General features: G+C 45.2%; 1 protein-coding gene across 4 annotated transcripts in view; it reads left to right on the top strand.

Annotated features, from left to right (window-relative positions):
- lrmp (lymphoid-restricted membrane protein) overlaps positions 1-13,347 on the top strand; it is a 146,269-nt gene that overhangs the window by 55,551 nt on the left and 77,371 nt on the right. The window lies entirely within an intron of this gene.

Below are 13,347 nucleotides of genomic sequence, written 5' to 3'. Positions count from 1 at the left end.
GCAAATGCTGGAAATAAAAACTGTGTGTGCAGAGAGGAACAGAGTTAATTAGATTAGATTAGAGATTAGAGATACAGCACTGAAACAGGCCCTTCGGCCCACCGAGTCTGTGCCGACCATCAGCCACCCATTTATACTAATCCCATATTCCTACCAAACATCCCCACCTGTCCCTATATTTCCCTACCACCTACCTATACTAGTGACAATTTATAATGGCCAATTTACCTACCAACCTGCAAGTCTTTTGGCTTGTGGGAGGAAACCGGAGCACCCGGAGAAAACCCACGCAGATACAGGGAGAACTTGCAAACTCCACACAGGCAGTACCCAGAATCGAACCCGGGTCCCTGGAGCTGTGAGGCTGTAGTGCTAACCACTACGCCACTGTGCCGCCCTGGTTTTATAAATTTTCGTCAGAACTGGAAGCTGAATTCAATTGTAAGCTTATGGTAATTGTAAGTCTCGTAATAACAATAAAGAGCCCAACTGAATACTGAAAATACAAAGAACTCAGAAATAAAAAAGGGGGAACAAGAGGGGCAGAGAGTACATGAGAATCGGTTAGTGGCTAATGTAAAGGGAAGCCAATTTTTTTTTTTATATAAACACACAAATAGTAAAAGGGTAGTCAAAGGAAGGATGGAGTCATTTTGGAACCAAAAAGGAGACAATCCTTGTGTAGGTTGAGGTGAATGGAGAGCAGGTGCAGACACGATGGGCCGAATGGCCACCTTGTGCACTATAACAATTCTGTGACTCTGTATTAAATTAATGCTTTGCATCTGTCTTCACTAGAGAAGAGGAGACAGTAGTGATATTGGATGGGATAAAAATAAAGTGGAGGTACTTAAAAGGTTTACAGTCCCCAAAATAGAAAAGCCACCCATTCCAGATGGGATGGATCCAAGGTTACTGAGGGGAGTAAGGGTGGAAATTGCAGAGACTCTAGTCTCAATCTTCCAATCCACCTTGGTGCCAGAGGACTTGAGGATTGCAAATGTTATACCCCTGCATTTTATTCTTTAAAAAAAAAAGGGAAGAGGGATAAACCTGGCAACTACATACCAGTCAACCTGTCTGTGATGGGGAAACCTGTAGAGAGAATAATCTGGGACAAAATTATTTGGCATTTAGAAAAGTATGGAATAATAAATGAAAGTCATCATGGATTTGTTAAAGGTAAATTGTGCGTGACTAACTTGATCAAATTCTATGAAGTAACGGAGAGAGTCGTTGAGGGTAGTGTGCTGTAAAGGCCTGCTACCCGACCCGAACCTGACAGGACCCGCTGACCTGCTCTTCCGGGTCCAGCCTTCGGGCTCTGGTCCAGGTCGGACAAGTACAGCAAGGTAAGCGTGAAAAGTTTAAAAACTTACCTGAACTGTCAGTCCGGGACGACAAGCAGGGGAATTGAGTCTGTGTAGTGAGCGTTTGAGCGTCTCTATGATGTCATCATGCTCATGCTGCAGCTTCTGGCAGATTGGGAGTCGGAAGGTAAGTGAAGGGAACATTGTGGTGGTCGGATCGGGCTCGGGGGATTGGGGGGGGCGGTGAAATGGAGGGACTCTGGCCTGATCGGGCTCAGGTCCCATGTGGTTCTGTTGGGTTTGGGTCTGGGGTTTTTTTTTTTCTGGTGACTTTAGTGTGCTGGTTATGTAGATAAACTTTCCAAAATGTGTTTGACAAAGTACCACATAACTGTTAGCAAAATTAAAACCCATACATTAAAGGGACATAGATATAAAATTGGCTAAGGGACAGAAAGTGGAGAGTAGTGGACTGGTTGGTAGAATACAGTGGCAGTCCCCAAGGGTCAGTATTATGACCATTTTGACATATATTAATGACCTGGACTTAGTACACAGGGCATAACTTCACAGCTGCAGATCACACCAAACTTGGAAATCTAGTAAGCAATGAGGAGGATAGTAACAGACATCGGGAGGACATAGAGTGGCGAATGAGTAGATGTGTGGCAGATGAAATTTAATGTGGAGAAGTGTGAAGTGGTCCTTTTTTGTAGGAAGGAGAGGCAATATGAACTAAATAAATTTTAAAGGGTTTGCAGGAGCACAGAGACCTGCGGGTGTTTATACACAAATGTATATGGAAGCATAGTCATTACCGCAGAGAAGGAGGCCATTCGTCCCATCGAGTCCATGCCAGCTTTCTGTGGAGCAATCCAGTCAGTCCCATTCCCCTGTTCTATTCCTGTCGCCCTCAAGAACACATCCAATTTCCTTTTGAAATCATTGTCTCTGTCTCTGCTTCCAACCCCCTCATAGTCAGCGAGTTCCAGGTCATTACCACTTGCTGTGTTTTTAAAAAAATAAATAAATACATTTCTTCCTCAAATTCCCCCGCATCTCTTGCCCAAAACCTTAAACCTGTGCCCTCTACCCTACCATCAGTTAATGGGAACAGCTTTTCTTTGTCTACCTTATATAAACCTGTCATAATCTTGTACGCCTCTATCAAGTCTCCCCTCAATCTCCTTTGTTCTAAGGGAAAGAAAACCCAGCTTCTCCAGCTTAATCTTGTCACTAAAATCCTTCATCCCTGGAACCATTCTCATAATTCCCCTCTGCACTCTCTCGAGGACTCTCGTATCCTTCCTAAAGTGTGGTGACCAGAACTGGATGCACTCCTAGTTGTGTTCTAACCAGAGCTTCAGCATAACATCTCTGCTTTTGAACTCAATTCCCCTATTTATGAAGCCCAAGATCCCATCTGCTTTGCTAACTATGCTCAGTATGTCCTGCCACCTTCAAATATCTCTGTCCCTGCACACGTTAGAACTGTACCATTAGGTCTGTATTGCCTCTCCCTATTCCTCCTGCCAAAATGTTTCACCCTTCAATCCTCAACTTTATTAATAGGCATAGAATACAAAAGTGAGGTAGCTATGCTAAACCTATATAAAATACTGGTTAGGCCTCCGCTGGAGTATTGTATTCAGTTCTGGGCACCAGACTTCAGGAAGGATGTCAAGGCCTTGGAAAAGGTGCAGAACAGATTTACTTAGAATAGTACCATGATTGAGAGAATTCAGTGATGTGGAGAGACTGAAGAAGCTGGAGTTTCCCTTTGAGCAAGAAGGTTAAGAGGAGATTTGATACAGCTGCTGAAAATCGTGAATGGTTTTAGATAGGGTAATATTACGGAGAGGTGGTAGGTGGTGTGGGTAACTTCCACTTCTCACCTCCCAGCTGACCACAATAGTGTTTTGTTAAAAATGGTGTGTTAGTCCCGGAGTGTTTTAGGGTCAAATAAACAGACAAATGACAGGTTTTCTCATTAAATTTTTATTTAAACAGCAAAACCCAAATTTTGCAACCTTCACCCACTCATGCATGCATATATAATAGAGGAATAAAGGATAGGATGCAATTAAAGTATAAAGTGATGTAAGAGTTTGTGGTTCATTGAAACCTGTTGAGTCTTCTCTCAAGGAAAGTCTTTTCAAAGGTGCAGGCCTGGATGTTGTTGCGAACTCGCTGAGGCGTTGTAGATTTCTGGTGGTTAACCTTCCAATGGAGGTGGTGGCTGCTTTTTAAGTTCTCTGTTGCAGCAAGTTGAAGTGTAGTATCAGCAGCAAGGCTTCGTCCTAGTGCTAGACCAATCTCATAGCCTTTGGCTAGAACTGGCTTTCTGTGGACTTTTCTTGATCTCTCCTCTTTAGAGGACTACCTGTTAAGGTAAAAGTTTATCACATTTGAGTCTCGGTCAGGTGGCACAGGGCCCTGTCCCCTGGTGTGACCACTCAGTGGTCTAGGATATGGGGACCATTGCTATCTTGGCATCTGAATGAGGAGCATTCTGTTACAATGGTGTTATTTCATACTCATTCATCTGGGTTTGGGCTGTGGAGTCAGTCTGTCTTACAGAACCTTTTAGTCCCATTCCTGTAGATAGGACTCATTAACATGTAATGGGCTGCTTTCCCCAGAGCTAATTCAGACACAGTTAATGAGTTTTGTCTTTGTAGACAGGTTTGTTTATTACCAGTACAGAAGGCGTCACCGACCTCTCCTCCATTTTGTCTGTGGTACAGATATTCCCATTTTCTTCAGTTTAACAGTTGGCTTTTTATTCCTCCAGTTCATTGTTTATTTTATCATGGCTCTTTCCGAGCATGACAGTAAATCAGGAGAAAATGGTTCTGGTAGATCACAGAATGGTTGCAGCATAAAAGGAGACCATTTGGCCTGTTGTGTCTGTGCTGGCTCTCTGAAGATGCAAATCACTCGTGCCACTCCCTGCCTTTTCCCATAGCCCTGCACATTCATTCTTTTCAGATGATAATCCAATTCCCTCCTGAATGCTTGAGTGAACCTGCCTCCACCACACTCTCAGGCAGTGCATTCCAGCTCCTAGTCACTCTTGTGAAAAAGTCTTTCCTCGTGTCACCATTGCCTTTTGCAAATTACCTTAAATCTGTGCCCTCTGGTTCTCGATCCTTCCACCAATGGGAACAGTTTTTCCCTATCTGCTCTGAGTAAGTGTTTAAAGTGGTGAATGGGATGCCAATCAAGTGGGTGATATGCTGCTGTACTGAGGTTTCTCCAGCCAAACCTTTAAACTGCAGCAGACTCCATCAACTAGATGGGATTTATTGAAATCAAATTGACAAGCCTGGGGCCCCTGTTTAAAAAAAAAAACTCTGCCCTTTTAAACCTGAAACTCCTCAATGAACTTGACTGGTGCCAAGGCCAAATTTGCTTGAGTTAGCAATGTGAAAGGTTGTGGGATGGTGGGCCAAAGGTTACACAAAGCCACAGGGTGGTTAATCCTTCTCGACACATTCTGCTATGAAGTAACCTGCACCAGCCCTTTGCATTTACGCTGTAGTGCACTGCGCCTTCGTTCATCCTGACATGGCTTTGTGAATCACACATCGTCCAGTCATGTTGACATTGAGTGTGGGAGTGTTGTGGTTATGGTTGTTGGTTAGCAACCCAGAGGTCATGAGCTCAGATGTCACCATGGCAAGCTGTACAATTGAATTCCTAAACTTGATTTTGACAATGGGTGTAAGGGAAGAGAAGATATGACCATGAAAGCAGCTGGATTTTCGTGTAAACCCAACGGGTTCAGTTATGTCCCTTTGAGTGAATGGGGGCCTGTCATCCTGACCCAAACTGGGCCCACAAGTAGGGTTTGCCAACTCTGGGTCTGTTTCTGCAGGTTTCATGACGTGACCTCATGCCTTGAACCATCCTGCCCCTGCACGCCTGTCATTGGTCAGTCCTCCAAGCGCGCTGCCTTCCTACACCAGGTGGAAAGTGAATAGACTCTTAGATTGGGTTATTTTTAATTGTTAGTCAAGCAGTCTTTTCTCCCATCTCAATATTTTTACAACTGATTAAATTAATTTGTTCTAAGTGCAAAAAATACACTTTTTATTAATCCCCCAGGTGCTGTTCGCAGCAGAGTCATAGAGCTTAATTTTCAATTCCTGGAGACTCCAGGTCAATTCTCGAGGGTTGGCAACCCTAACTACAAGTCACTCCAGTTCTGCACCATACGGCTGAGTCTTATAGCCATTCAGTTGTAGTCTAAGAATGGATAATAAATGTGGCTGAGCGGGTTACCCACACCTTGAATTTTTTAATAAGCCTCAATTTGGTAACTGTCCAGTCTTGCCCATGGCAGTGCATTAGAAAGCAAAGTATTGCAACTGTAAACATGAATACTAACACTGTCATATATATTAGGCACATTTTACATAGAATTTACAGAACAGAAACAGGCCATTTGACCAAACTGGTCTATGCTGGTGTGTTTACGCTTCCGATAAGCCTCCTCCCATCCCTCTGCATCTTACACCATCAGCATAACTTTCTCTTCCTTTCTCCCTCATACTTCTCTCGCTTCCCCTTAAATGTATCTGTGCCTCGACTACTGTGTGGTAGCGAGTTCCACATTCTCACCACTCTCTGGGTAAAAAAAAGTTTCTCCTGAATCACCCATTGGATTTATCTATTGGTGATTACCTTTGTGTTTAACACCCCTAATTTTGGTTTCCCCCACAAGTGAAAACATTTGCCTTGCATCTGGCCTAATGAACTACTACTTAATCTTTAAAGACCTCTATTAGGTCACCTCGCGGCCTTCTTGCTAAAGAAAAGAGCCCCAGTATGTTCAGTCTTGATCTGTTGCCATATTTAACAATTGCAGTTTCTCAGTCATCGAGTGGCCCATCTGTGATTGAGCGAGGAGTGCTGAGCAGACCTTTGGTGTTTTTCATAGGATGTGAAGAAAAATTGGAGGGAGAGTTCTGACATTATACTCAGTATGTTAATGCTGTCCAATGTATTAGCCACTCACCACATGTGGCTAGTTGGGAATCCAGATGTGGCTAATTGCATTACTGATTAGTGAATTAAAAAAAAAAAATTCTTTTGAATAAAAAGTGAGTAACAGACATTGGTCATTCACATGGCATATGCATGTGTACTTTTAGCCTTTTTGCGCAATTGTTGGTAAAATAATGAGAGAAAAAGCAGAGTACGCTCGTGATATTTTTGATTGCCGGAAATGAAAATCAGGAGACGTAAAATGGGATGCTGACTCGCTATCGCCCGTTGTACCTTTGCGACAAAGTTGAGATCAGCCCTGCATGTATGTGTGCACCAGGGGTTATTCTGTGTTTGAGGTTATGTGTGATCAGGCTTTTCATTTTATTGAATGTTTGATAGTATTTCAAAAGCTTCAAAAGGAAGGGGTGGTAGAGGCAGGAACCCTCAACGTTTAAGAAGTATTTAGATGAGCACTTGAAACACCATAGCATACAAGGCTACTGGCCAAGTGCGGGGAAATGGGATTAGTTTGGACGGGTGCTTGATGGTCGGCGCAGGTGGTTTGGGCCGAAGGGCCTGTTTCTGTGCTTAATGACTCTATAAAATACTACGAGAAGTTTGCAATTAATATGAAGGGAATATTGTAGGACACGGCCTTTTTCTTTAACTTTCTCCCCTTGGTCAAGTAACTTTAAGAATATATGTCTCTCTCAATCCTAATTAAAGCCACCTTTGCATTCAAGCACCTCAGTCTCAAACAGTAACCATATTCAGCCTTTGTGCTCAGCACCTGGATCTCAGGACTGCAAAAGTGGGAGCTAGTAGTTTGAGCAAGGAGGAGAGATGTTGATGCAAACAATCGCTTGCCTACAAAACTGAAACACGACAGCTGTGACTTGCACACCCTTCAAACAAAGATGCTACTTGTCCCTTCTACTCCATTCCCAGATAGAATCCTAATCTCTGGGGCAGTTGTGGGGATCCTCGGGAGTGATTTCGGAGATTTGGGAGCAATCACCATCTTGTCTTAGAGTCATAGTTATACAGCACAGAAACAGGCCTTTCAGCCCATCGTGTCCGTGCCGGCCATCAAGCACCTAACTATTCTAATCCCATTTTCTTGACCCGCAGTCTTGTATGCTATGGTGTTTCAAGTGCTCATCTAAATACTAAAATGTTGAGGGTTCCTGCCTCTACCACCCCTTCAGGCAGTGCGTTCCAGATTCCAACCATCCTCCGAGTGAAATTTTTTTTCCTCAAATCCCCTCTAAAACTCCTAACCCCTTACCTTAAATCTATGCCCCCTGGTTATTGACCCCTCCGCTGAGGGAGAAAGTTTCTTCCTATCTAAACTATCAATGCCCCTCGTAATTTTGGATCATGTGTCATGAGAAAGAGGGGAGAGGAATGAACCTTGTCCTCTAAAATGGATCTAGAATATTTTCATGAATAATATTACCACAGTGGAGCCTCAGTCAAATAATCTGCCTTAGAAAAAATACTTTTGACCACTCCCTGGTGTACAGCAAGGTTAGACTCAGACCAAAGAAGTTGCATCATTCCAAGCAGAAGGGCTACCCGCGCATCAACACGAGCAGAATTTCTCATCCACAGCTGTTACAAAAATTTCTAAATTCACTTGTAACAGCCCTTCAAAACACTCCCACAGGGGATGCTGAGACCAAGTGGGCCCAAATCAGAGACGCCATCTATGAGTCAGCTTTGACCACCTACGGCAAATGTGCGAAGAGGAATGCAGACTGGTTTCAATCTGCTACTGAAGAGCTGGAACCTGTCATAGCCGCTAAGCGCATTGCACTGTTGAACTACAAGAAAGCCCCCAGCGAGTTAACATCCGTAGCACTTAAAGCAGCCAGAAGCACTGCACAAAGCACAGCCAGGCGCTGCGCAAATGACTACTGGCAACAGGGGTGGCGCAGTGGTTAGCACCGCAGCCTCACAGCTCCAGGGACCCGGGTGCGGAGTTTGCAAGTTCTCCCTGTGTCTGCGTGGGTTTCCTCCGGGTGCTGCGGTTTCCTCCCACATGCCAAAGACTTGCAGGTTGATAGGTTAATTGGCCATTATAAATTGCCCCTAGTATATAGGTAGGTGGTAGGGAAATATATAGGGACAGGTGGGGATGTGGTAGGAATATGGGATTAGTGTAGGATTAGTATAAATGGGTAGTTGATGGTCGGCACAGACTCGGTGGGCCGAAGGGCCTGTTTCAGTGCTGTATCACTAAACTAAACACCTATGCAGTCATATTCAGCTGGCCTCAGACACCGGAAACATCAAAGGAATCTATGCTGGCATTAAGAGAGCTTTTGGGCCAACCATCAAGAAGATAGCCCCCCTCAAATCTAAATCGGGACATAATCACTGACCAATGCAAGCAAATGGACCGCTGGGTTGAGCACTACCTAGAACTGTACTCCAGGGAGAATGTTGTCACTGAGACTGCCCTCCATGTAGCCCAGCCTCTACCAGTCATGGATGAGCTGGACGTACAGCCAACAAAATCGGAACTCAGTGATGCCATTGATTCTCTAGCCAGTGGAAAAGCCCCTGGGAAGGACAGCATTACCCCTGAAATAATCGAGTGCCAAGCCTGCTATACTCTCAGCACTACATGAACTGCTATGCCTGTGCTGGGACGAGGGAGCAGTACCTCAGGACATGCGCGATGCCAATATCATCACCCTCTATAAAAACAAAGGTGACCGCGGTGACTGCAACAACTACCGTGGAATCTCCCTGCTCAGCATAGTGGGGAAAGTCTTTGCTCAAGTCGCTTTAAACAGGCTCCAGAAGCTGGCCAAGCGCGTCTACCCTGAGGCACAGTGTGGCTTTCGAGCAGAGAGATCGACCATTGACATGCTGTTCTCCCTTCGTCAGATATAGAAGAAATGCCGCGAACAACAGATGCCCCTCTACATTGCTTTCATTGATCTCACCAAAGCCTTTGACCTCGTCAGCAGACGTGGTCTCTTCAGACTACTAGAAAAGATTGGATGTCCACCAAAGCTACTAAGTATCACCTCATTCCATGACAATATGAAAGGCACAATTCAAGATGGTGGCTCCTCATCAGACCACTTTCCTATCCTGAGTGGCGTGAAACAGGGCTGTGTTCTCGCACCCACACTTTTTGGGATTTTCTTTTCCCTGCTGCTCTCATGCGTTCAAGTCTTCAGAAGAAGGAATTTTCCTCCACACAAGATCAGGGGGCAGGTTGTTCAACCTTGCCCGTCTAAGAGCGAAGTCCAAAGTATGGAAAGTCCTCATCAGGGTATTCCTCTTTGCTGACGATGCTGCTTCAACATCTCACACTGAAGAGTGTCCAGCTTTCCCTTAAAACTCATCTATACTGTTTACTTCAGCCACTCCATGTGGTAGTGAGTTCCACATTCTCACCACTCTCTCTGGGTAAAGGAGTTTCTTCTGAATTCCCTATTTAATTTCTTGGTAACTCTTTTATATTGATGGTATCTACTTTTGCTCTTTCCCACAAGTGGAAACATTCTATCTATATCAACTCTATCAAAAACTTTCATAATTTTAGAGATCTATATAAAGTCACCCCTCAACCCCCTCTTATCAAGAGAAGAGAGCCTCAGCCTGTTCATCTCCTCCTGATGGGCATAAGGTAGCAATTCTGTTATCATCCTTGTAAATCTTTGTTGCACCCTCCCCAGTATCCTTTGTGTTATGGTGACCAGATCTGTATGCAGTACTCCAGGTGTGATCTAACCAAGGTTCAATAAAAGTCTGGCATAAATTCTTTACTTTTCAATCCTATCTGTCTAGAAATAAACCTTCGAGCTGGGTTTGCTTTTTTAAAATGGCCTTGTTAACCTGTGTTGCGACCTTTAGTAATTTGTGTATTTGCCCTCATAGTGCTTTGTGAAATAGTCATCCTTTCTCAAAGGATGAGATGGAAAAAAGTAAATAAAAATCCAATCATGGGATTACAGGAAAGGCAGTGGCTTAGTGGTAATGTCATTGAATTAGTATTCCAGAAGCCCAGGCTAATGTTCTCGAGATGCGGCTTCGAATCCCAACACGGCAGCTGGTGGAATATAAATTCAATTAATTTTTTTAAAATCTGGAATTGAAAGTTAGTCTCCGTTTCATGGCACCATTACTATCATCAATTGTCGTAAATTTAAAAAAAAAATACCCATCTGGTTCACCAATGTCCTTCAGGGAAGAAAATCTGCTGTCCTTACATACATGTGACGCCAGACCCACAGCAATGTGATTGACTCTTAACTGCCCTCTGAAATGGCCCAGCAAGCCACTCAATTGTCAAGAGCAATTAGGGATGGGCAACAAATGCTGACCTTGCCAGTGATGCCCACATCCCATGAAAGAATAAATAAATGTGGGCATTGCTGGCAAGACAGCATTAATTCTGTCCCCAATTGCCCTTGAAACGCTGCAGTGAATGTGATGTCGGTATACCCACAGTGCTGTTGGGTATGGAGTTCCAGCATTTTGACCTAGTGACAGTGAAGGAACAGCGATATATTTCTAAGTCAGGGTAGTGTGTGACTTGGAGGAGAACTTGCTGGTGATGGCTTTCCCATGTGCCTGCTGTCAGTTGAGGTTTTGGGTTTGGGAAATGCTGTCAGAGAAGCCTTGTCAAGTTGCTGCAGTGTATCTTGTAGTTTACAGTGTAGCCACAGAGTCATAGAGATACAGCACTAAAACAGGCCCTTCGGCCCACTGAGTCTGTGCCGACCATCAACCACCCATTTATACTAATCCTGCATTAATCCCATATCCCTACCACATCCCCACCTTCCCTCAGTTCTCCTACCACCTACCTACACTAGGGGCAATTTACAATGGCCAATTTACATATCAACCTGCAAGTGTTTGACTGTGGGAGGAAACCGGAGTACCCGACGGAAACCCACACGGTCACGGAGAACTTGCAAACTCCACACAGGCAGTACCCAGAACTGAACCCGGGTCGCTGGAGCTGTGAGGCTGCAGTGCTAACCACTGCGCCACTGTGCTGCCCACATGGCACAATGATAGAGGGAGTGAATATTTAAGGTGGTGGATGGGACGTCAATCAAGTGGGCTCCTTTGTCTTAGATGGCATTGAGTTTCTTGCGTGTTAGAGCTACACTCATCCAGGCAAGTGGAGAGTACTCCATCGCATTCCTGACTTGTGCAATGTAGATGGTGGACAGAATTCGGGGAGTCAGAAGGCGAGCCAGCCACCGCAAAATACCCGTCCTTTGACCTAGCCTTGTAACCACAGTATTTATGTGGCTGGTAATTTAAGTTTCTGGTCAACGATGCCGCTCAATATTTATGGTTGGGGATTCAGCAATGGTAATGCCGTTAACTGCCAAGGGGCAATGGTTAGATTCTTTCCTGTTGGAGATGGTCATTATCAGGCACTTGTGTGGCATGCATGTTGTTTGCCCCTTATCAGCCCATGCCTGGATGTTGTCCAGGTCTTGCTGCATGCAGGCACAGAATGCTTAGTATCTTAGAAGTTATGAATGGAATGGAACACTGCAATAATCAGCAAACATCTCCACTTCTGGCCTTATGATGGAGGGAAAGTCATTGAAGCAGCTGAAGATGGTTGCGATTGCATGGGAAGGGGACGAGGAGTGGGGGGTGATGGAGTGGACCAGGATGTCACGGAGGGAACGATCCCTTCAGAATGCTGGCAGGTGGGGAGGGGAATATGTGTTTGGTGATGGCATCATGCTGGAGGTGGCAGAAATGGCAGAGGATGATCCTTTGGATGTGGAGGCTGGTAAGGTGGTTGACTCTTAACTGCCCTCTGAAATGGCCCTGCAAGCCACACAGTTGTATCAAACCACTACAAAGTCTAAGAAGAGGAATGAAACTGGACGGACCACACGGCATCGACCTAGGCACCAGAAATGACGACAGCAATCCCAGTCCTGTCGACCCTACAAAGTCCTCCTTACTAACATCTGGGAGCTAGTGTCAAAATTGGGGGAGCTGTCCCACAAACTAGTCAAGCAACAGCCTGACAGTCATACTCACGGAATCCTATCTTGCAGACAATGTCCCAGATACCACCACCACCATCCCTGGGTATGTCCTGTCCCACCAGTAGGACAGACCCAGCAGAGGTGGCAGAACAGTAGTATACAGTCAGGAGGGAGTTGCCCTGCGAGTCCTTAACATTGACTCCGGACCCCATGGAATCTCATGGCATCAGGTCAAACAGGGGCAAGGAAACCTCCTGCTGATTACCACCTACTGCCCCCCCCCCCCCCTGAGCTGATGAATCAGTGCTTCTCCATGTTGAACAACAATTGGAAGAATCACTGAGGGTGACGAGGGTGCAGAATTTACTCTGGGTGGAACACTTCATTGTCCATCACCAAGAGTGGCTCTGTATGACTACTGACCGAGCTGGCAGATTTCTAAAAGACATAGCTGCTAGACTGGGTCTGTGGCAGTTGGTGAGGGAACCAACAAGAGGGGAAAAAACAACTTGACCACCTCCTCACCAATCTACCTGTCACAGATGCATCTGTCCCTGACCGCATTGGTCGGAGTGACCACCGCACAGTCCTTGCGGAGACGAATTCCCGTCTTCACATTGAGGATACCCACCATTGTGTTGTGTGGCAGTACCACTGTGCTAAATGGGATAGATTCAAACAGATCTAGCAACTCAAAAGTGGGCATCCATGAGGCCCTGTAGGACATCAGCAGCAGCAGAATTGTATTTAACCACAATCTGTAACCTCATGGCGCAGCATATCCCCCACTCTACCATTACCATCAAGCCGGGGGACCAACCCTCGCTCAATGAAGAGTGCAGGAGGGCATGCCGGAGCAGCACCAAGCATATCTAAAAATGAGGTGTCAGCCTGATGAAGCTACAACACAGGGCTATTTGCATGCCAAACAGCGGAGGCAGCATGCTTCCAGTTCCGAATAAGGGTCACTGACCCGAAACGTTAACTCTGCTTCTCTTTTCACAGATGCTGCCAGACCTGCTGAGTGGTTCCAGCATTTCTGGAATAAT

Source organism: Heterodontus francisci, chromosome 27 (assembly GCF_036365525.1).
Source record: "Heterodontus francisci isolate sHetFra1 chromosome 27, sHetFra1.hap1, whole genome shotgun sequence".
NCBI lineage: Eukaryota > Metazoa > Chordata > Chondrichthyes > Heterodontiformes > Heterodontidae > Heterodontus > Heterodontus francisci.
This window is presented reverse-complemented; position numbering and strand designations above follow the sequence as displayed.